Source organism: Ascaphus truei, chromosome 2 (assembly GCF_040206685.1).
Source record: "Ascaphus truei isolate aAscTru1 chromosome 2, aAscTru1.hap1, whole genome shotgun sequence".
Classification (NCBI taxonomy): Eukaryota; Metazoa; Chordata; class Amphibia; order Anura; family Ascaphidae; genus Ascaphus; species Ascaphus truei.
The window spans coordinates 14,073,557-14,096,152 of record NC_134484.1 but is presented as its reverse complement, the minus strand read 5'-3'; positions in this window follow the sequence as shown (position 1 = coordinate 14,096,152).

The following is a 22,596-nucleotide window of genomic DNA, read 5'->3' as shown; positions in this document are numbered from 1 at the left end:
CTGGTCACAGTCCAACTTCCCAGAGTGTCTCTCAGATGGTATCCACACTCCTTCCTATTTCTATTGTTAATAAAACTGTTATAACTACCCTGGTATTGAACCTTTGGGATTTTGGTCACAAGATGCATCTTGGACTTTGTAGAAATGGACATGAAGGAAGACACAATGCTATATCATCAATATTACAGGCTTCATTTGCCTAATGAGGATTGGGATTCTTGAAGAAACTGACTGATGTATTTTGGGTTGTTATTGTTAGCAGCAGTAAAAACAAAGAGATTCATTTACTATCAAGTCGGGACTGTACTGCTGCGGCACAGTTTATTCGAGCATTTGCCCGTTCTGTGCCGCAGCAGTAGCCTGGCGCGCGCCCGAGTGTGACGGGCGCGCGCCGAAGCAGCGGAAGAGCGCCCTCCGATCGGGGCGCTCTCCCTACCGCTGCCGGGTCCGCCGGGTCCCCCGGAACCCCCTGCCGCTGTCCCGCGATCGCGGGACACCAGGGCTCCCTCGGGGAGCCCTGGACGCGCGTGCAGGGGGCGCAGGCTCCCGAAGACGCGTGACCGCGCGTCTATGACGCGCGGCACGCCGAGGGGCGGCCACTAGCAAGCCGGGAAATCTCCCGGCTTGCGGATCTGGCCGCACTGCGATAAAGTGTGTCGCCAGTGTATTAACAGCAGTGTAAGGATAAATGTGCTCTTCCATTTTTTTTAATAATATTGTCAGCACAGGTAAAGGAAGCGAGTGTCTGACAACATTCATGTCTATCTTGAGTGCCAAGGAATTTCTATCTCCGAGTACTGTGGAGTCTTACTCTGGATCGATGATGGCTGCTGTCACCTACATGGATATGGACTGTTTGTAAGGAAGGGAACATTGTATCTGAACTGAAACTTGATGTGAAGCCAGGAGAGGGATTTAAGGAGGAGATGAGCTTATTGTGCTTTTCCACGGCGTCCCCCAGTGTGTACTGCTGCCCTATGCCTCCAGTACTGAAACGCAGAAATCATCCAGGTCCCTAGTTCCGTCATGGAGTGACATTAGGCTTGTTGGACATCGGAGCAAAGCCTCACTGACAAGCAGGAGAGACTCTACGTGTATCACCACGAAGGTTTCATCAGGGACTCCTGATGAAACCTTCGTGGTGAAACGCGTAGAGTGGCCGTTCATTGCAGTCAGCAGAGAAATATACTGGAGGACTCCAGCCCGCCCATCTTTCCGCTTCCGGTAACGCCAAGGAGTGTGAGAAATGAGAGATGCGAGACGCGAGGTTCAAAGTGAGGCAAGTGGAAAACGCACACAGAGCCGTCAGCTGACCGACGGCGTTCTTTCCAGCCTCAGAGGGATCCTACCTCATCCTCACCAAGACGTGCGCCATGTAACAGTTCATTCGTGGAAGTGGACATACATTTGGCAGGGATATTATCCCAATCTGCTTGATTTCATTTGCAAAATGTGAGTGCACATTTTTTACATTGGTTTTAATAGATAAAAAGTCGGAACAGTCTGCACTATGTTCTGTGTCTCTTTTTCATCCTGCCAAGGTCCCACTACATTTATCTAAGCGTGATTTGGAGGTTAAGCCTGAATCCAACAAAGATACCTTTACATACACAGGTCTTTGAGAAATCTGTAAGTTCAAATCTCACTGGGCTATTTTGTTCTAATACCTACCACTTGAACATACATATTTGCACTATATGCTTGTGTCTGTTTCCTTCTATATAAACCTGCGCTCCCCAGTATCAGGTTACCTGACATCTCTTGAATTGAAGAAAACAATCTACATGAAAGGTTGAAGCTGCACAACTTTATTATTGTGTCACATTCACTGACGTTTTCACATTTATACATTGTTATAATTATTCACGTGCACTTATTAAGTCACTATAATTAGATTTAAGCGCCACTCTTTAACTATATGTTTGCCATGATTTGCTGGTACACGAGTAGAATTACACCGGGGCTGTCCAGCGTCCCCCTGACTCCAGCGTCCCCCTGACTCCTGGTTTCCGAGCCCCGATATCTCAGTCCTAAGTCCCTTACAGTCATGAGTCTCCCCACGGTCCCTCATGTATTCAAAAATATTTTCCAATGTTTGATACATTTATTATAAGGCTCTATGCAGTTTGCCCGGGCATACAGTTAAGGTGCCAGCAAGTCTGCATAGAGTCCGTAGAGTAGGAGAGGATGTCGAGAGGTGTGAAAACGTTTGGTGGGCGAGGAAAGGGGAATCGCCAGGTCCGGACAACAAAGGGCACCCAGTAGGGACACTTTTTGTAGTTGCCAGACTTGGTGGAGCCGTCCTCGCAGGTGGTAATGAGTTTGCCAGGGTGGATACAGCCATAGAGTCTTCTCCCATTGGCTAAAATCATATTTCCCGCTCACCCGGCTTTTCGAGCCTGCTTGGCACGCCTACTCCTCTGACGTCAGCCGAGGGACGAGCCCCTCTTTATATTGGCTAGCGGGGAGGAATTCCCCCTCCATTCTGTGTCTAGCCCAGCGGAGTGTATATAAGGTGCTGACCAAGAGAGAGAGTGTGGGCAACCAATGACTTGAGTCGATGAAGCTAGGGCGGGCTTTTCAAATCTGCTCTGTTCGAAATAACAAAGCAACCAGCTTCGTTTTGAATCCTGAAAAGTTTACCTTGCAGAGACTAAGTCAGGCGCAAGGACCAAGTTCTCATTTTAGAACGTAGCGGGCGTGGCTGGGAACTGAAGCCGAAAAGAGGACCGGGAGAATCGGGTGTATACAGAGGCGGCACATTTTATTTGAGTGCGGCTAGCTCCGCAATCCTGGGGATGCCCCGGCATGCTAGCCGCACTCCCTCGGTGTGCCGCGCGTCATCGACGCGCGGTCACGCGTCATCGGGTGCCTGCACCCCCTGCACGCGCGTCCAGGGCTCCCCAAGGGAGCCCTGGTGTCCCGCGATATGGGGGATGGCGGCAGGGGGTTTCGGGGGACCCGGCGGACCCGGCAGCGGGAGAGAGAAAGCCCCGATCGGAGGGCGCTCCTCCGTGTCTTCGGCGCGCGCCCGGCACCCTCTGGCGTGCGCCAGGTTACTGCTGCGGCCGAGAACGGGCAAATGCTCGAATAAACTCGGCCGCAGCAGTATCCCGGTCAGGGTAAGCTCATCCAAGCGGGCACCCTGCACCTAGGAAAGCTTACATTTTCCCCCCAGACCCCAAGTAAGTGTATTTTTAACTGTTTCTTTTGTGTCTCTTCTTGTTGTATGTGGGTTTACCAAAATAAACGCAATTTATTTTTACTATGTTGTTTTGTCTAATGAATGATCCCGGTAATATATACTGTAGTGCCGATGTTTATTCTAAAACAAACCAGGGGCAATCTCCAAAAAGACCCGGGGACCCATGCTGGGTACATGCTGGGTACATGCTGCAACATTTCTGCAGACAGACTAATGGCCCATCATATTAACAGCGGGGGTCCCTGGCAGTCCCATTCAAACTGAATGGGAATGCCAGGAACCCCTGCTGTGTTAATCCGATGGGCCATTAGCCTCTGCAGAAATATCACTGAATGTACCCAGCATGTACCCAGCATGTACCTGGCTAGTTTAAGGCAAGTTCTAGAATACTCATTGGCTTGTCTGTAAATGGTGTAAAAAGTACCTGTCTCCTGTGACAGGGTCCATCAAATTGAGTGAGTTCTGTGAGTTCTGTTCCAATAGTAGGTACTGTTCCAGCTCTACCTCTTAGTGGTTAAGTGAGTTCTGCCTTGCCCTTTGGGAGTGAGAATGTTCAGACTAGCCTGAGATCTTCAAGCCCCTGGGATGACTAGTCAGTGGAGGGGGTCCTGCAAGCTAGGTTATGACCCTAGCCAGTGCATGCAAGCTGCGAGTTGGCATCATCCTGGGTTAAGTTGAGTCCAGTGGGTGTACCTCTCTTACATGAGAGAGACTATGGAGATGTGTCTGCTGTTACCCCAATAAAGCTGGTTGAACTGTTGCTCGTGTTCCATAATGATTACTCTATGCTATGGAAGTTCCTGTGGGGATGAACCCCTGCGTATGGCAGAGCCCTACATGATAGAGCCCTACACAACCCTAAATGATATCTGTACCCCAAAGTCCCCACTACATCACAGAGATTTAGCCTCCTGAGAACCAACAGGTGAGCACCACAGCACCATAACACCTACAAATCTCCCTTAAGGGGGGATAGGGGTGTTACACAGTCTTCAAGTCCCCGTGACTTTCCATCTTTTGCATCTGCCTGTTTTAACAGCTCTTCAGAGTATTGTGCTGTTAATGCCAGAGGATGTTCGCTATTTGTGAATGTTTTTGAATGTGACAAGAATGATGTGCCTTTTGCAGATGACTTAATAGTGTTCTTGGCAGCAATAACAGACAGAGCAGCAGATGGCGCTGGTGTCAGTAGTGGTGGTGATGGGCTGAACTTTTCCCTAGTACTGACCGTTTCATTAACATTATCGACAAACAGCAGACAGAGAAGGAGAGGAACTAAATGTGTATAAGTGTAAGCCTCCTTGCAAATAATTTACAGTAATATTATTTACTGTAATATTACTATGAATAAATATTGAAATATATTTCTGCTATATACTCAATTTAATAGAAACATATTCACATATTCACATAGAGGAGACACACACAGACAAGGGTCAGTCAGTCAGTCACAGCAAGGTTAATGGTTCAGCTACAAGTTATATTAGGTAAACAATGTATAAAAGTTTGAACTATAGTATTTACTACAGCATTATCAGCCCTGGCACCTAGCAGACAGAGAATGAGATAAACTAAATGTGTAACCCCCGTGCAAATAATATACATGTAGCGCACTTTCCCCCACCATATGGGAGATATGGCAGCTATGGTGTGTGTGGTGCGTTACCTGTGGTTCACAGAAGGCCTGAACCTCCACCACTGGAAGCCTGGGGTATACCGGATTCTTCTGGTGACAGTGCCTCCACCTGCAAGGGATCCTAACTTGGTGGGATAAGCCCCTTACAGGAACAATAGCAATAATACACACTGAAGTATATGCTAACAACCTTTACTGAACACAATAATATCGGTACCCTGTACCACACAGTATGATAGACCCCAACCTGATACCACAAGTTAGTGTCCCCAAAGTATAGTGGTTGCCAGGCACCAATAAGCTGATGTCCTTTTCCCATTGTCAAGGCCCACCCAAAGTGTAGGAGATAGCGCTATCCTGTGAAGTGTTGGTGCACTTAGTTGGGTACCTGTCCGAGTGCTCCAGCACCCGGGTGATGCAGATTAACGAAGAGGATCCGTCTGATCCGATATTATCATCCGCGATGGCGTCCGCCTCTGCGTGAGGTGAATTCCGGTGTGGATAATATCACCTTACAGTCTCTCATAATGAGATAGTCTGGTCTCAGACTGCAGGCCGCAATCACTGTGCTGCGTCCTTACTGTGTCCCTGAAACTAGACAGTAAATGGTGAAGCGTCCCTACCTAAGGGGCCTTCCTTGAAGCAACCACAAGCTATTGTGAGTTAAGGCCTAGCTGGGGTTTAATGGGGGTCTCTGGCCTAGTGCAGGGGCATAGTGACTCCCTGCACCTAAACCTTTACCCTCTGATGTCCCAGCTCCGACTGGTTAGCGTGGTGCAAGCGTGCCAAATGTATCCAGTTCTCAGCAGGGGAATACTACAGCCCTATTGGCTGTGGGGTTCCATGTGTTTCCCAGCCCCTGGGGCTGCTGGGAGTTATAGTTCCCCATGTGGAGCTATGTAGTAATGGCCGCCGCTATTGAGGACTCACTGTGCATGCTCCATAGCACCAACATGGCTGCCGGGCTCTTCTGCGCATGTGCATCATCTCACGCATACGCGGCCACACTTAAAATGGCGGCACCATGTGAAGGGAGCCGCTGACAACTCGGTCGCCTCCACCACTGGCCCGCGCAACCTGCAACCCTCTCACCATATATATATATACACACAGTATATACACACATGATGAACCAATATACAAATAAATGTAGAAGGGTTATCAAAACCATACGGTCCTACAAATAACACTTCTCCATACAGACACACTACATTACAATGAATTTCCTTTAACAATCCTAACTGATCTTACAATCTAAATCACCACATGACAATGAAACACCTCACATTCCAATACATACATTGCATTTACATTGTATAAATGATGCATAAAATCTATGCACCATATACATTCTGCAAATGAATGTTAACAATATCATTGCAAGCTAAATAAAAAACACTTCCAAACAAGTCAACTATTTTAACCAATCAAGTAAACAAAAATCAATATATACTGTAAGTACCAACCAGAAAACACAATTTAAAACCAAAGCTAACCCTTACAATACCAAGGATTACATCTATCTAATTGTAAAAAACATTATACATTATACACACATTGAAGCATTGCAATAAACAACATACAGTACAGTACATCCCCTGTATCTCCCTGCCTTGAGTGTAATCTGTGTAAAGCCCCCTCCCCCCTAATGTTTCTGTTAAATCTCTCTGCCTTCAGTGTAATCTGTTTAAAGCCCCCTCCCCCCTAATGTTTCTGTTAAATCTCTCTGCCTTCAGTGTAATCTGTTTAAAGCCCCCTCCCCCCTAATGTTTCTGTTAAATCTCTCTGCCTTCAGTGTAATCTGTTTAAAGCCCCCTCCCCCCTAATTTTTCTGTTAAATCTCCCTCCCTGCCTGTGTTGCTGTGAGTGCAGTGTATGTAAATGTGGGGAGGGGGAGTGGGCTATAACCCCACCTCCTTGACTGTGGTCTGTGTAAAGCCCCCTCCCCCTAATGTTTCTGTTAAATCTCCCTCCCTGCCTGTGTTGCTGTGAGTGCAGTGTATGTAAATGTGGGGAGGGGGAGTGGGTTATAACCCCACCTCCTTGACTGTGATCTGTGTAAAGCCCCCTCCCCCTAATGTTTCTGTTAAATCTTCCTCCCTGCCTGTATTGCTGTGAGTGCAGTGTATGTAAATGTGGGGAGGGGGGGGGGGACCCGATGTGCATACTGTGAGGTCTAACCACCCTCACCCCCTACCCACATACCGTTACCCCCCCCCCCATCCTGGCCATGGCCCCTCCGCTTCTGCAAAACAGACACAAAAATTAAAACATCCAAAGTAATGTCCCCTAACCCCTTAATCACCATAGCGGTTATTAACCGCTACAGTCATTAAGGGGTTAACCCACCCTCACCCACCACTCGGGATGCCTTCATACCCTCCCACACTAACCCCCCCCCGTGAGGCCTAACCACCCAGTACCCAAAGGGGAGGCCTACCCACATACCGTTGGGGAAACCCCCCCCACCCCCAGTACCCACAATAAAAACAGTACAGTGACCCACAATATACAGCATTATATATATTAAATACATTACCCACCCCCTGTGCCCCCCCATAAATACAAGATTTATCCTTTTACGTACAGGGTGGTCTCCTTGGGTCACCGTGGGCCACAATTGGGTCCCCACGGTAGGCCCGCAGATGTCTGGGAGTCCCAGGTCAGACCCACAGGTGTCTGCGGGGCCTCGGGTGGTTCCCTCGGGGGTCTGGGGAACTCACGGGTGCTCACTACGGGTTCGCGGTGCCCCCACAGAAGTGGGACCACACATCATAATCCCCGCACCTACGGGTCGGCGGTGCCCCCACAGAAGTGGGACCACACATCGTCATCCCCGCAGACTACGGGTCGGCGGTGCCCCCACAGAAGTGAGACCACACATCTTCATCCCCGCATGTGTCACCCGTGGAACCACCAGCCTGATACACTTGGGATACCCGAGGATACCCGCAGGTGGTCTCCAGAGGTCCCACGCAGAACCACGGAACCAACCCTGAATGTAAAAAAAATAAACCTGGCCTATACATTCAATACATACATCCTCCCCCCCAACAACTACAGTACAATAATGTGCAAAATAACTATTATCCAGATATGGATAATAGATTAATTGCCCATTATTAAAAACATTAAATAGCATATTCAAGATCCTTGTCTTGCCCACAACATACATAGCAAATACAAAGCCAATACATTGCAAGTACATTCAGATATCAATTAACCCCTTAAACACCTTATCAGATAATAACCGCAAAGGTGATTAAGGGGTTAAGCTACACTGGCCCGAAACCCACCCTTCACCCATGAATTTGTACAGTGGCTTCATCATGCAACTATATATATATATATATATATATATATATATATATATATATATATATATATATATATATATCAGTATATATATATACACAGTATATACACACACGATGAACCAATATACAAATAAATGTAGAAGGGTTATCAAAACCATACTGTGTTGTTCTGCTCCAGGCGTGAATTAGTTAATTATTTCATTGTTCGGGATGGAGTGTGAATTGTTTAGGGATGTAAATAATGATTGCTAATTGATTTTTGTTTACTTGGTTGATTCATTTGCAAAATGTATATGGTGCATAGATTTTATGCATCATTTATATTGGAATGTGAGGTGTTTCATTGGCTTTTCATTGGTTTGTGATGATATAGATTGTGAGATCAGTTAGGATTATTAAAGGAAATTGATTTTAATGTAGTGTCTGTATGGAGAAGTGTTTGGTTGTAGGACAGTATGGTTTTGATAACCCTTCTACATTTATTTGTATATTGGTTCATCGTGTGTGTATATACTGTGTATATATATACTGTATCTCTCTCTCTCTCTCTCTCTCTCTCTCTCTCTCTCTCTCTCTCTCTCTCTCTCTCTCTCTCTCTCTCTCTCTCTCTCTCTCTCTCTCTCTCTCTCTCTCTCTGTATATATATATATATACAGTATATATATATATATAGTTGCATGATGAAGCCACTGTACAAATTCATGGGTGAAGGGTGGGTTTCGGGCCAGTGTGGCTTAACCCCTTAATCACCTTTGCGGTTATTATATGATAAGGTGTTTAAGGGGTTAATTGATATCTGAATGTACTTGCAATGTATTGGCTTTGTATTTGCTATGTATGTTGTGAGAAAGACAAGGATGTTGCTGGCGACGGACACTTTGTATTGATGAGGTCAGTAGTACTTTATTTATTTGAATATGCTAGTTAATGTTTTTAATAATGGGCAATTAATCTATTATCCATATCTGGATAATAGTTATTTTGCACATTATTGTACTGTAGGTGTTGGGGGGGAGGGTGTATGTATTGAATGTATAGGCCAGGTTTATTTTTTTTACATTCAGGGTTGGTTCTGTGGTTCTGCGTGGGACCTCTGGAGAACACCTGCGGGTATCCTCGGGTATCCCAAGGGTATCAGGCTGGTGGTTCCATGGGTGACACATGCGGGGATGACGATGTGTGGTCCCACTTCTGTGGGGGCACCGCCGACCCGTAGGTGCGGGGATGATGATGTGTGGTCCCACTTCTGTGGGGGCACTGCAGACCCGTAGTGAGCACCCGTGAGTTCCCCAGACCCCCGAGGGAACCACCCGAGGCCCCGCAGACACCTGTGGGTCTGAACCGGGGCTCCCAGACATCCGCGGGCCTACCGTGGGGACCCAATTGTGGCCCACGGTGACACAAGGAGACCACCTGGGGGCCATGGTGCTGGCGGGATCCACCAGCAGGCCTCCAGAACCTGTGTAAAAAGGGCTGCTGGTAAACTGTAGGTCTGTCCAGGTGCCCCGCCAGCCCACCAGGGACTCGCGTGGGGCTGCGTTATGAACCCTGTATGTAAAAGGATACATTTTGTATTTATGGGGGGGCACAGGGGGTGGGTAATGTATTTAATAAATATAATGCTGTTTATTGTGGGTCACTGTACTGTTTTTATTGTGGGTACTGGGGGTGGGGCGGGGGTGTTTCCCCAACGGTATGTGGGTAGGCCTCCCTTGTGGGTACTGGGTGGTTAGGCCTCACGGGGGGGGGGGTGGTTAGTGTGGGAGGATATGTAGGCATCCCGAGTGGTGGGTGAGGGTGGGTTAACCCCTTAATGACTGTAGCGGTTAATAACCGCTATGGTGATTAAGGGGTTAGGGGACATTACTTTGTATGTTTTAATTTTTGTCTCTTTTTTGCAGCAGCGGATGGGCCATGTGCAAGTGGGTAGTGGGTAGTGGGTGTGGGTGTGGTTATTTACACGGGATCCCCCTCCCCACATTTACATACAGTACACTGCACTCACAGAAAACACAGGCCAGGCAGATTTAACTGACACAATAGGGGGAGGGGGTTTACATAGATTACAGTGAAGGCAGGGAAGCTTCACACACAATAGGGGGAGGGGGTCTTACATAGATTACAGTGAAGGCAGGGAAGTTTAAAACACACAATAGGGGGAGGGTTTTTTACATAGATTATAGTGAAGGCAGGGAGGTTTAAAACACACATTAAAAATATGTATGTAATGTATTTATTATTTATTCTGCCTTAACCCTTCATTGCCTTAGTGGCTATACACTATGGTAATGAAGCAGCATTTCTGTATTTTTAATAAAATTGTGCAGGAGCAGGGGTTTCCCTGAGCATTAATTTCTGGCTCAGGGAACCCCCTGCTCACTGTACAATATTATTAAAATACAGAAATGCTGCTTCATTACCATAGCACATAGCCGCTAAGGTAAAGAACGATTCTTTATTTATATATGTGTTTTATTTATACTGTACATGTGCAGAGGGTCTCCAGAGCAGAACCGCTGTGGTTTTAGGTCTGGGGACCCCCTGCTCCCCGAGATACAGGCCCCTTTAGTGGGTGCCGGTATCCCTCTGCTTGGTTTACAGGTAGCGGTCACGTTATCGGGACCTTGAAACGCAGAGGGATACTGGCACCTCATAAAGGGGGCTGTATCTCGGGGAGCAGGGGGTCCCCCGACCTGAAACCAACGCGGTTCAGCTCCGGAGACCCCCTGCACATCTACACTATAAATAAAAATGTATTTCAAATGTATTTATTTATAGTCATTTATTTATTTAGAATTTTTTATTTATTTTTTGGGCGGCTGCTGTGTGTGATTTTTTTTTATTGTGGGTAGTGGGAGTGGGTGAAGGGGGTATTAGCCCCAACGGTGGTTGTTTAGGGCTTGCGGGGGGTAGCGGGAGGGCTTAACCCCTTCATGACCGTAGCAGTATTAACTGCTATGGCCGTGAAGGGGTTAAGTGCACCCGCAACCCCCCAGCAAGTCCTAAACTCACACCAAGGGCCAAATACCCCCTTCACCCACCCCAGCTACACACAATAAAGCGGGCACGGTGAGTTAACCCCTTCATTGCATTAGCGGCTATACGCTATGGTAATGAAGCAGCATTTCTGTATTTTTAATAATATTGTGCAGGAGCAGGGGGTCCCCTGAGCATTAATTTCTGGCTCAGGGAACCCCCTGCTCACTGTACAATATTATTAAAATACAGAAATGCTGCTTCGTTACCATAACACATAGCCACTAAGTTAAGGAACGAGTGTTTATTTATATATGTTTTTTATTCATACTGTAGATGTGCAGAGGGTCTCCGGAGCTGAACCGCTGTGGTTTTAGGTCCAGGGACCCCTTGCTCCTCGAGATACAGGCCCCTTTAGGGTGTGCCGGTATCCCTCTGCTTGGTTAACAGGTCGCGGTCACGTGATCGGGACCTTTAAACGCAGAGGGATACCGGCACCTCATAAAGGGGGCTGTATCTCGGGGAGCAGGGGGTCCCCCGACCTGAAACCAACGCGGTTCAGCTCCGGAGACCCCCTGCACATGTACACTATGAATAAAAATGTACAGTACTGTATGTTAGGGGTTATAGGGGACGGCTTTAAAGACAACAGCTCGCAAACGCCCCCATGCGTTTTTACACAGCATTGCAGTATTGCAGCCAGCGGGAATAAAATGCTTAAATCACAGCCGTGTAAATAACGCTATATACCCCGGGAGAAAACGACACAAAACCGCACATCACCGGGATCTTCTGAGATTCGCGGAGCTAGCCAAGTAAGAATAAAGTTGGTCGCCAGTGTATACTGTATGGTACATTTTTTGGTGGAGTTAATAGTTTAGTGACTGTAACAGGGGAACTTATCCCTGTTCAGAATATGCCGCTAATCCAGCAGTGTGTTGGTTAATTGGATCCAGCAGTTAACCAACTTCACCTGGCTGATTAGAGGTTTGTTAGAAAAGCCTGCCTTTGAGACAGGAAGGGAGATTCTTCCTGAGTTCACACGTGAGTTGAACCAGGAAACAGACAGAGCAGAGGTTCCCGAGTCTACAGGTGAGACTGACCGAGGGAACACAGATGTCTGGAGCTTACAAATAAGACTTCTAAACCTGGATGCTGATATATCCGGAGAAAAGGCAGCAACTCAGAAAACAGATAAGACTTTATTTTCCAATGACTGTTGTCTATATATATCTATATGACTTGGGCTGATGAACAGCTTGGGTAGCCACCCCATTAAAAAGGGCTGGAATATAAGGATATCTATATGCCAAAGTGGAGCAGGTTTTGTTTGGCTCCCTATTTCTCATATGTTTGCTGTGTTTAAAGCAACAGGCACAATAAAGCCTTATTTTAATTTCACCTTAAAACAGTCTCCATTGCATACCTCTGCACATGACCTCTTACAGTGACTATGGGCTAAAGATGTATCTGTTAATCAGACAGTGTACTAAATTATCTTTAACTATTTGGACATAAAAGTATTTCCCTATAATGTCTCAGCCTTCAGTCATATTTCTTTGTAGCCCTGGTAAGATTAGGGGCTATATTTCAATCCTCCTCCTGTGCAGTAATACCTGGTAAGGGCAGGTTGCCAGGAGTTATCATGGGTTTCCCCCACTTCAAGCACTTGCCCTGAATGGTGGAGGGAGGTCACCTGACCCTGTGTCCAATCATGAGACACAGGGGCGGTGCCTGCTGATATCATAAAGAGCAGTGCACTTCCTATTTAGAAGTAGGTAATGACAGAGAAGTCTAAGTAGTTAGTTAGTTAGAGAGGAGAGTGAGCAGCCTATGAGTAGAGCTGATGGTGAGGTGGACCAAATACCTCTTACCCTGCTTAGGGGGTAAGGGAAGAGCTAGCCCGACTCTGGATGGCCCTGGGTCCAGAGTGGAGGCAGGGACATCCTAACGGAGAACAGTTAGCTGGCTGTGTATATTGATTGTACCTGTGCTGCTGCTGAGAGAAATAAAGAGCTGCTGCTAATTGGAAAAAGACCTATTGTGTGAGACTGGAATCCTCTCATCCCTGGGAGGGGATTCTGCGGTAGGGATTCCACCCCGTATCCCTGGGGCTTAATGCAGATGGAGGTGCTGCACCATTAGAAGAAGAACGAAGGCATTCACCCCAGAAACCTGTCCTGTTGTCCCCATGTCATCACGGGAGACTCAGCCCATCCTGTTCCCAGCAGGTATGCACCACACCGAGTTATGTAGCCAGACCACAGAACACCTTAGTGGACCTTATCTGCGATTGGGTGGGGGTCGATGGGTTACAGTTGGAGGTGCTGCTGAGAGAATCAGGACAGGTTTTCAGCGAAGCAGAGCTGAAAGTAGTATGTACACTTTCAGAGCAAGTGCTGCAGAAGGATGGGCATTTTTGGAGACTAGGGGTAGTCGGGAGAGACTGTCCTCTCGCACAGTACACCCTAGGTGCCCTAAGAGGGTGATGTAAATTTGGGTACAATTGGCTATAGCTGTTCTAGTCACCTTGAGGCAGATAGTGTAGGATTCCTGTGGGGGTAGCCTGGTTAACATGGTACAGGGACTTCAGCATAGGGTCTGCACTATGAGTGGCCAAAAGTAGGTTGACGCCCAAGTACTATAGGAAAGTCCAAGTACACTAGCCAGTATCCAGAAAACACACCACAGAGTGCTTGTAATGAACCGTCAGCGAGTGCGGTGTACAAGGAGAGAGTTCTGCTTAGCCTGGGGTATGCCATGCGTTATATTCACTGGTTAGAGCACCATTGAGAGTAGTAAGTACCTAGGCACGAGTTGCACTTTAGGCACTGAGAGTAGCGCTATCGTGATCTTAGAGGGCTCACTAAAGATGGCGACGAGATGTACATGTGCTCTGGGTGGCACAGAGGAGGTTAAAATGGCGACTGCGGCGCCATTCACTGCAACGCGTGTTGCAGCCGATCCAAAATGGCGATTCCCACCAAGCCTAGATCGCGCACGTGCAAGCAGGCTGCACGAGAAATGTGGCAAGAGATGTGCAAAGGTTTGGCGCCAAAACCAGAACCCCAGCTAAAAGAAGGGAGCGGCGTGAAAGCTGAAGCCGCGCCCACCTGTGCAGTGACTGGCCAAAGAACGAGCCCACGTCACCCAAAGAAAGAGAGTGCCCTGCCTCTACTTTCCACCAGAGGGAGGGGGCACACCGAGAACCAATCCCAACAGTCCTCCCCAGCGGAAGGAGGGACGGGAAGTGGGACTGAGGAACTTCACTTCTGCTTGACTGGTGAAGGAAAAGGAGCTGTTTGTCAAACCAGTGAGCTGATTGAATCAACCCCTGCGCAAAAGATGGCTGACCTAAGTATGAACACTTAAAAGCTTCCAGGAGGCTTCCTGGTTGTGGAGGTTGATGGCCGAACGTATCTGCGGTGCCTGTGCGTCCAATGCAGGTTACCGCGACCGGCCCCAAGTACGACAGCACGGTGCCAACAGTGTGGCATTTTCTACCTCTGGCCTATCGACCCCTATGCTGTTATTGTGACCCCGTGAGAGGCCTCTCCAGCGACGGTGATCGAAGTGGAGGAGGCGGATGCGAAGGCTGCCCTGGTCCCATATACCACTCCTGCGGTAGGGACCCAGGCCCAGCCCCCAAGATGTGCTCCGACGGAGGAGAGCGCGACCGCAGTGGAGGTACTGGAGCGGACCCGTTTCGTACCTATACCCACTGGCGGCGCAGCAAGGATCGGATGTGGGCCCCCAGTAGAGGTAAAAGAAAAAAAGGATGGTGTAATTAGCGCTAAAAACAGAACAAAGCAAATGTGATAATAAATATAAAAACAATGTGAATATTATATTAATTAATAAACAAGGCTGCCAGGAACACCTAACCCAAACACAGTTAGTGAAACACAAAGAAAACAAATACAGACCGGCGCCTTAGAGTCCAAATAGGTGATATAGAAAGTCCAGTGGATGGCTTGAAATATCCAATGGATGGTGATCTAGTCCAGTGGACAGCAGATTCCTCAGCAGCAAAATTGATATGCCATGTAGGAAAGACAAGAGAACAAAATCATAGTGTAACACAGTATGGTTGAGACATATAACATATAAACATACACAGACAGACACAAACAACACTAAACAATAGGCTGACTAATAATGAAGATTTTAATAAATACAGTAAAATCCAGCATACTGGTGACGAGCAGGTTCAGGATCCGGTGTTTTAAAACTGGAATTCTACTTACAGCAAGTCCACAGGATATAAGCAGGTGAATGGTGTAATGGTGGTCCGGCGACAGATGTTTGTGGACGCGTGCCGCGTGTAGAGTCCTGCAGGTAACTCCTCGGGTTGATGCCGAAAATGGCGACACTGCCTTCTACTCCACAGGACGCCTTCCGTTTGCGCCCGGAACTGCGTCACAGCGGGCGGGACAAAAACACCGGATCTCACTGCAAATGCCAACTCCTAAGCACCGCAACTCCAGGAACTGCTGTAACGATCTGCACCTCTACCAGTTCAGCTGGTGAATAGCTCTCAAAGGCCCAACGCGTTTCGTGCGTTCCCCTGAAGAAGTGCGCATGCGCACGAAACGCGTTGGGCCTTTGAGAGCTATTCACCAGCTGAACTGGAAGAGGTGCAGATCGTTACAGCAGTTCCTGGAGTTGCGGTGCTTAGGAGTTGGCATTTGCAGTGAGATCCGGTGTTTTTGTCCCGCCCGCTGGGACGCAGTTCCGGGCGCAAACGGAAGGCGTCCTGTGGAGTAGAAGGCAGTGTCGCCATTTTCGGCATCAACCCGAGAAGTTACCTGCAGGACTCTACACGCGGCACGCGTCCACAAACATCTGTCGCCGGACCACCATTACACCATTCACCTGCTTACTGTATATCCTGTGGACTTGCTGTAAGTAGGATTCCAGTTTTAAAACACCGGATCCTGAACCTGCTCGTCACCAGTGTGCTAAATTTTACTGTGTTTATTAAAATCTTCATTATTAGTCAGCCTATTGTTTAGTGTTGTTTGTGTCTGTCTGTGTATGTTTATATGTTATATGTCTCAACCATACTGTGTTACACTATGATTTTATTCTCTTGTCTTTCCTACATGGCATATCAATTTTGCTGCTGAGGAATCTGCTGTCCACTGGACTTGATCACCATCCATTGGATATTTCAAGCCATCCACTGGACTTTCTATATCACCTATTTGGACTCTAAGGCGCCGGTCTGTATTTGTTTTCTCCCCCAGCAGAGGTGCCATTGCCATCCTCGTCGGATGATGAGAGAGACAGTCTGTCATCGGTGGTGATGCGGCGGCCGGCGGACCACCCCAGCTAAAAAGACCTGATTCCACTTACCCAAGAGATGGAGCAGATGGAGTCCGGAGACCCCCCGACGGTGAGTGCTGGTGCGGCCAAAACCGCGTAGAAGACCCACAGCTGTGGCGACTCCTAGTGCGGCGGAGATGGGACCCGAGACCGGTGCGGCACAACCGCAGAGCATCGCAAGGAAGCAGAGCGGTAAGAGAACTCCACCACCCCCCCCCATTATTCCGGTCAGGTGAAGGAGGAACCTGTAGAGAGAGAGAGGCTTGAGGCCTACCTGCCCGTCCGCGATCCTGATGGTCCACCGCCACCCCTTCCGGTCATCGACGCACTTCTGGTGCGGGACTCTGAAGCGGGTGAAGACTCCGCGGCGACCAATTATGACGTCACTTCAGGGTCGACATGGAGCCAAGGCCCGGAAGCCTTGATTGCCTCGCTGAAGAGAGCTGGGCTAGAGGAGGAGTTCGAGAACTTTAAGGCCCAAGTGGCTAAGCGAGCTCCAGCAAGAGACAGTAAGCGAGCACCTACCGGTCGTGGCATCGCCCGACTCAGAGACACTGTAATGATGGACTATGGCGATCCTTTGGTCACCGCCCCTAGCGCCATTGCCCCGGCCACTGCCCCTGCCCCGTCACGCTCTATGCCACCGGGTCCTAGTGGGAGTAAGTCGAGTAAGACGCCCAAGTTTTCAACTGATTGGCGGGATTGGGTTTCAAGTGATGAGAGTTCTGATGGGGAGATACCATTGTCAAGTGTCATACCTGTACCTAACCCCACTGTGTTTAATCCTGTACCTAGAGGTAGGGCCCGAGGTTCCCAGTCTAATGCAAAAGCGGGTCCCGTAAGTCCCAAGGCACCCAAGATGAGTCCCACGGTTTACACAAATTTCATTAGAGGGAGGCGTAAAGGCTCGCACTCTACTGAGGCAGAGACTTCTGATGTGTCCCCGAGAGCTGAGTCCGAGGAAGGTATGAGTGTGTCATCCTCATATGAACACCAAGATAAATGGTGGGCACCGTTATTCACAGGGTATGATGAAGGGATGGACCGTACCAGATTTGTACTAATAAAGAAAGACACTGTAGATCATTGGTGGGATGTAGGCACATATTGTATTCTCCACAGGAGGTTGCTGACGAGCTAAACAATAACTCTGGATGGCCGTGGGTCCAGAGTGGAGGCAGGGACATCCTAACAGAGAACAATTAGCTGGCTGTGTATATTGATTGTACCTGTGCTGCTGCTGAGAGAAATAAAGAGCTGCTGCTAATTGGAAAAAGACCTATTGTGTGAGACTGGAATCTCTCATCTCTGGGAGGGGATTCTGCGGTAGGGATTCCACCCTGTATCCCTGGGGCTTACTGCAGATGGAGGTGCTGCACCATTAGAAGAAGAACGAAGGCATTCACCCCAGAAACCTGTCTTGTTGTCCCAAATGTAATCGCAGGAGACTCAGGCCTTCCTGTTGCCAGCAGGTATGCACCACACCGAAATATGTAGCCAGACCACAGAACACCTTAAAGGACCTGATCTGCGATTGGGTGGGAGTCGATGGGTTACACTTTTATAAATGTAGTGTATTAAAGTAAAGTACAGTTCTTCTTATCATGGATCGGTGTGTCATATTATAAAAGGCAAACCAACTTCAAAAGTGCCAAATTTCCTTTCTAGTAATTTTATTCCTGACCTTGAGAAAGATAATGGGCTTTGACAAATAAATAGACTTTCTGCTATTAACATTTAAGTCTAATTATACAATTTATTATGTGCTTTCCTAAGAAAGTAAACTGTAGGTAATTGCAGAAAGTTATTGAGACCTTTTTAAAATCCTGTGTCAACACAGCAAAGTCATAGACTAAGTAAACCGTTATCACAGCTGACATCTTTATGCAAAATTTCCAAAATAATTAGAACTGAAATTGAACAGAAATATGTGAAACAGATTTAAAATGTCTGATAGCAAATTGCATGACCTTGAAGAACCCGAAAACACACTTTCATCTACATACAAAAAAAAAAAATCAATTTCTCCCAGTTATTTGAATTTTGAACAGATTAAAAACAAGGGCAGATAAGCAAGCAAGAGGGAAAAAAAGAGAAAATTAGAGGAAATACAATTACATTTTGCCAATGAAATGCTAATTAATTTTATAGTCTAGCAAGGAGAAATTAATGCTACTATATCATAATCAGGCACATTGTAAATTGTAATTCTGTGAGTATATCCCCCAAAGCAAGTGAAGCAGTTATAGAATGAAGGAAACTTTAAAAGGCATGTAGTGAACTTTAACAAGGAGTTTAATAACTTTATTTTATGCAGGGTTTTTCTCCCAGTGGGACTCAAAGCTCTTTACAATAACTCTGTCCCTGGTTTGTCTCCTTTGCTGCTGCAAACTAATTAAATGATCCCAGCTGTGCTATGCCTTTAAGTATCAGGCACTTCCAAGTCTCCACTTCTCACAGAATCCAACCATCCACCCCTCCGACCTCCTTTTCATTCTCCCATCTCTTTGGTCTAGCCCTCTTACCCTCAGTCCTACACCATCTACGTAAGGGTAGTAAATCCAAAGTTAATAACCCTATTATTCATTACCAATCATTACCAATCATTACCAGTCTATTATCTAAAATTCTACATTCACACATAACAATTACAACATGACATGGGGTATGCAGCACAGAACATGGAATTTTACAGTCACTCAATATTAACGCTGTTATGATATAATGCCCAGTTACAGTAACTTTAGTCTAATTAAGAAATTAATGTCATAGGTGAATTCATCATACTAAGACCACCTTTAAATAATCCAGTTTTGATAATAGTTGCCTCTATAACTGAAGCTATTGCCTTAGGGGTTTATTGGGGGAGATATATCACATAAAGAAGTGCCCCCCCTGTGCTGATGCAACTGTGGTCATATAGGCACATAGAAACATACCTGGTGGTCATGGCCTCAAGATTATTCCATTCTGGTGAAAGGTTAGAAGATTAATAAAAAGAGTCTTGTGAATAGATCTGCCATGGAGTATGGAAACAGTGCTAATTCAGATACTGTATTGTATTTAGATTATACAGTACTGTATGTATAATGTCTTGTAAACTCACTGTGTGGAGGCTATATGGATATATCCCCTCCACCCCCTTTTTCTGGTTTCTGTACCTCGTCCCCCCCCTCTATAATTTGTAAAACCAATCAAATACAAGTTTTTAAAAAAAAGTGCAAATACGAGTTTTCTAAACATATTGCTCCATTTTCAGCTTGCGTTTGAGTCAAATGTAAGAAACTTCTCAAAAAAACAGCGATGCATCTAACACATTTTTCTCTACCTTGATTGATAGACCTTTAATAGTGGCTTTATCAAATAAGGAATATGAAGAATTCCAGCTTGTTACAATGGAATAACTTCAGATCATCATAACACTTCTATGTTCTATGTTCACATTTATTCTTTGGAGATGAGGTATACAATTAAGTGGCTTACATGTGTAACCCCTCCTTTAGGGTTACTAGTAAGTTAGTGTGTGCTGGGACCCACTCTGAGTTGCTAAGGGGATTCAGATGTTATGCCTGGGTATTTAAGGAAGAGGGACTATTCTAAAAGGTTAGGTTCCTGGAGGTCAAGAGGAGATGAGTTTTGGGTAGAGTAGATAAGTAATGTTTATAAAATAATAGCACAGACAAGCCCTCCCCCACATCAGGGATCCTGGCGGAAGGAGCATCTGTGTTCAGTCCTGAATACGGAGTCCTCAATGGCACAATTCAACGCGTTTCACCGAGGCTTTCTCAAGAATTATCATCCTTGAGAAATCCGCGTTGAACGCGGCCCGTCATATTTGAGCCAAGATGATGACGGAACAACATCAGCCCCATTTGATTACAAACAAAGAAGAGAAAGAAGTAAAGAAGGAATAACTCACCAGGGAGACGTCTTTTCAATCAACATATGAACATGGACTTCTTCACATCGGCTGTTTCAGGAGCATTGAGTCGAAGGTCAAGAGATGGTGCTCCCATAGGATAAGGGGGATGACAGCAAAAGTAAGAAACACATGGATTGTATGTTATTTAATTGTGTGTTTTTTCGGGGGTGCCCATTGACTGCCAATGTGTTTATTTATGCCCCTTTCTGTGTATAAATAAGCACAGTGACAAGCAATGCATTTTCTTACAAATGCTTGTTTTTATTTAATTGTTATATCTTGTATTTTTGGTGCTTGTTTTTTTTAGGTTGCCCATTGACTGCCACAGTGGCAAACCATGCTCATATTATGGACATAGTGTACCAATGTGCCAAATAATTAATTTATTGGCATTTTCTTTATTGAAATGTTATGTATTTTATTTGCTGCTTGTTTTCTTATTTGTAGCTTGCCCATTCATTGCCAAAGGAGCAAACAATGCTCATATTATGGGCATGGTTTACCACTGTGCCAATCAATGGCTTTATTGTCAAATTTTATTTAAATGTAATGTGTTTTATTTTGTGGCTGTTTTTTTTTTTTTTGCTTGCCCATTCATTGTCAGTGTGGCAATCCATGCCCATATTGTGACAATAAATGGGTAGTGGGGGTGGGGGTAGTGGCCCAGTGGAGGTTGTTAGGCCTCCCAGGTAGATAGCGGTTTAGGGGAGCTAACCCCTTAATTACTATAGCAGTTACTAACCGCTAAGGTGATTATGAGGTTATGGGCCAATAGTTTGTTGTTCATTGTAATGTTGCTGCCCACGGAGGATGAGGAGGATGGCTTTCATCCTGACAGGGGTAAGTAAAACTTGAATTAGCTTTAAGCTGACTGGGTAATGTTTTATTCTTAATGGGCAAATGAGCCATTATCCAGATCGGAATAATAGGAATTTTGCTCATTACTGTACTGCTTGGGCTGGGGATGAGGGGGGGTTGTATTTATTTATTTGTATTGCACTGTAATGTTTTTTTGAATGGGAAAAAGTGCTATTAGTCATCTTTGGTTAATAGCACTTTTACCCATTCCAGTGTAGTTGTGTTCGTACAGGGGGTGGAAGAAGGTAGTAGTTGCCCCAGGATGGTGTTTAGACTTCGCGGGAGGGTACCACAACCCTTCATTACCTTAGCGGTTTTATCCGCTAAGCTAATGAAGGGGTTAACGTCTACTGCCACCCTCCCGCATGGCCTTAACACCCACCGTGGGGTAACTTTGTGATCAATTGGGGTTATTGTTGGTATTCCTAAAAGGTATATCTATCTATACACACGTGTAGTATAAGTACTGTAGTAGGAGACACGTGCTTAAAGAATTCCTCAAGAGCGGTACTCCACAGTATGTTGCATACACTACCGACCAACTTTATTCTTACTTGGCTAGCTCCACGAATTTCGGAATATCCCGGTGATGTGCGGTTTTGTGTCGTTTTCTCCCGGGGTATATAGCGTTATATCGCGCCCGTGATTTAAGCATTTTATTCCCGCTGGCTGCAATACTGCAATGCTGTGTAAAAACGCCTGGGGGTGTTTGCGAGCTGTTGTCTTTGAAGCCGAGAAATTCATGAATTTAATGCAGTATATACTGTATAACAACAACCCCTATAACCCCTAACATACACATACAGTACTGTATATGCACATCATGGCCGTCCCCTGGCGAGATGTGTTTGCAGCAGAGAGAGAACCGCTGCTCTCTCTGCGCAAACATCGGCACATTCAAAATTATTTAAAATACATTTTTATTCATAGTGGAGATGTGCAGGGGGTCTCCGGAGCTGAACCGCGTTGGTTTCAGGTCCGGGGAGCAGGGGGTCCCCCTTTATGAGGTGCCGGTATCCCTCTGCATTTAAAGGTCCCGATCACGTGACCGCGGCCTGTAAACCAAGCAGAGGGATACCGGCACCCCCTAAAGGGGCCTGTATCTCGGGGAGCAGGGGGTCCCCGGACCTAAAACAAAAACGTTTCTGCTCCGGAGACCCTCTGCACATCTACAGTATGAATAAAACACACACATCAATAAAGAATCGTTCTTTACCTTTGCGGCTATGTGCTATGGTAATGAAGCAGCATTTCTGTATTTTTAATAATATTGTACAGTGAGCAGGGGGTTCCCTGAGCCAGAAATTAATGCTCAGGGGACCCCCTGCTCCTGCACAATATTATTTAAAATACA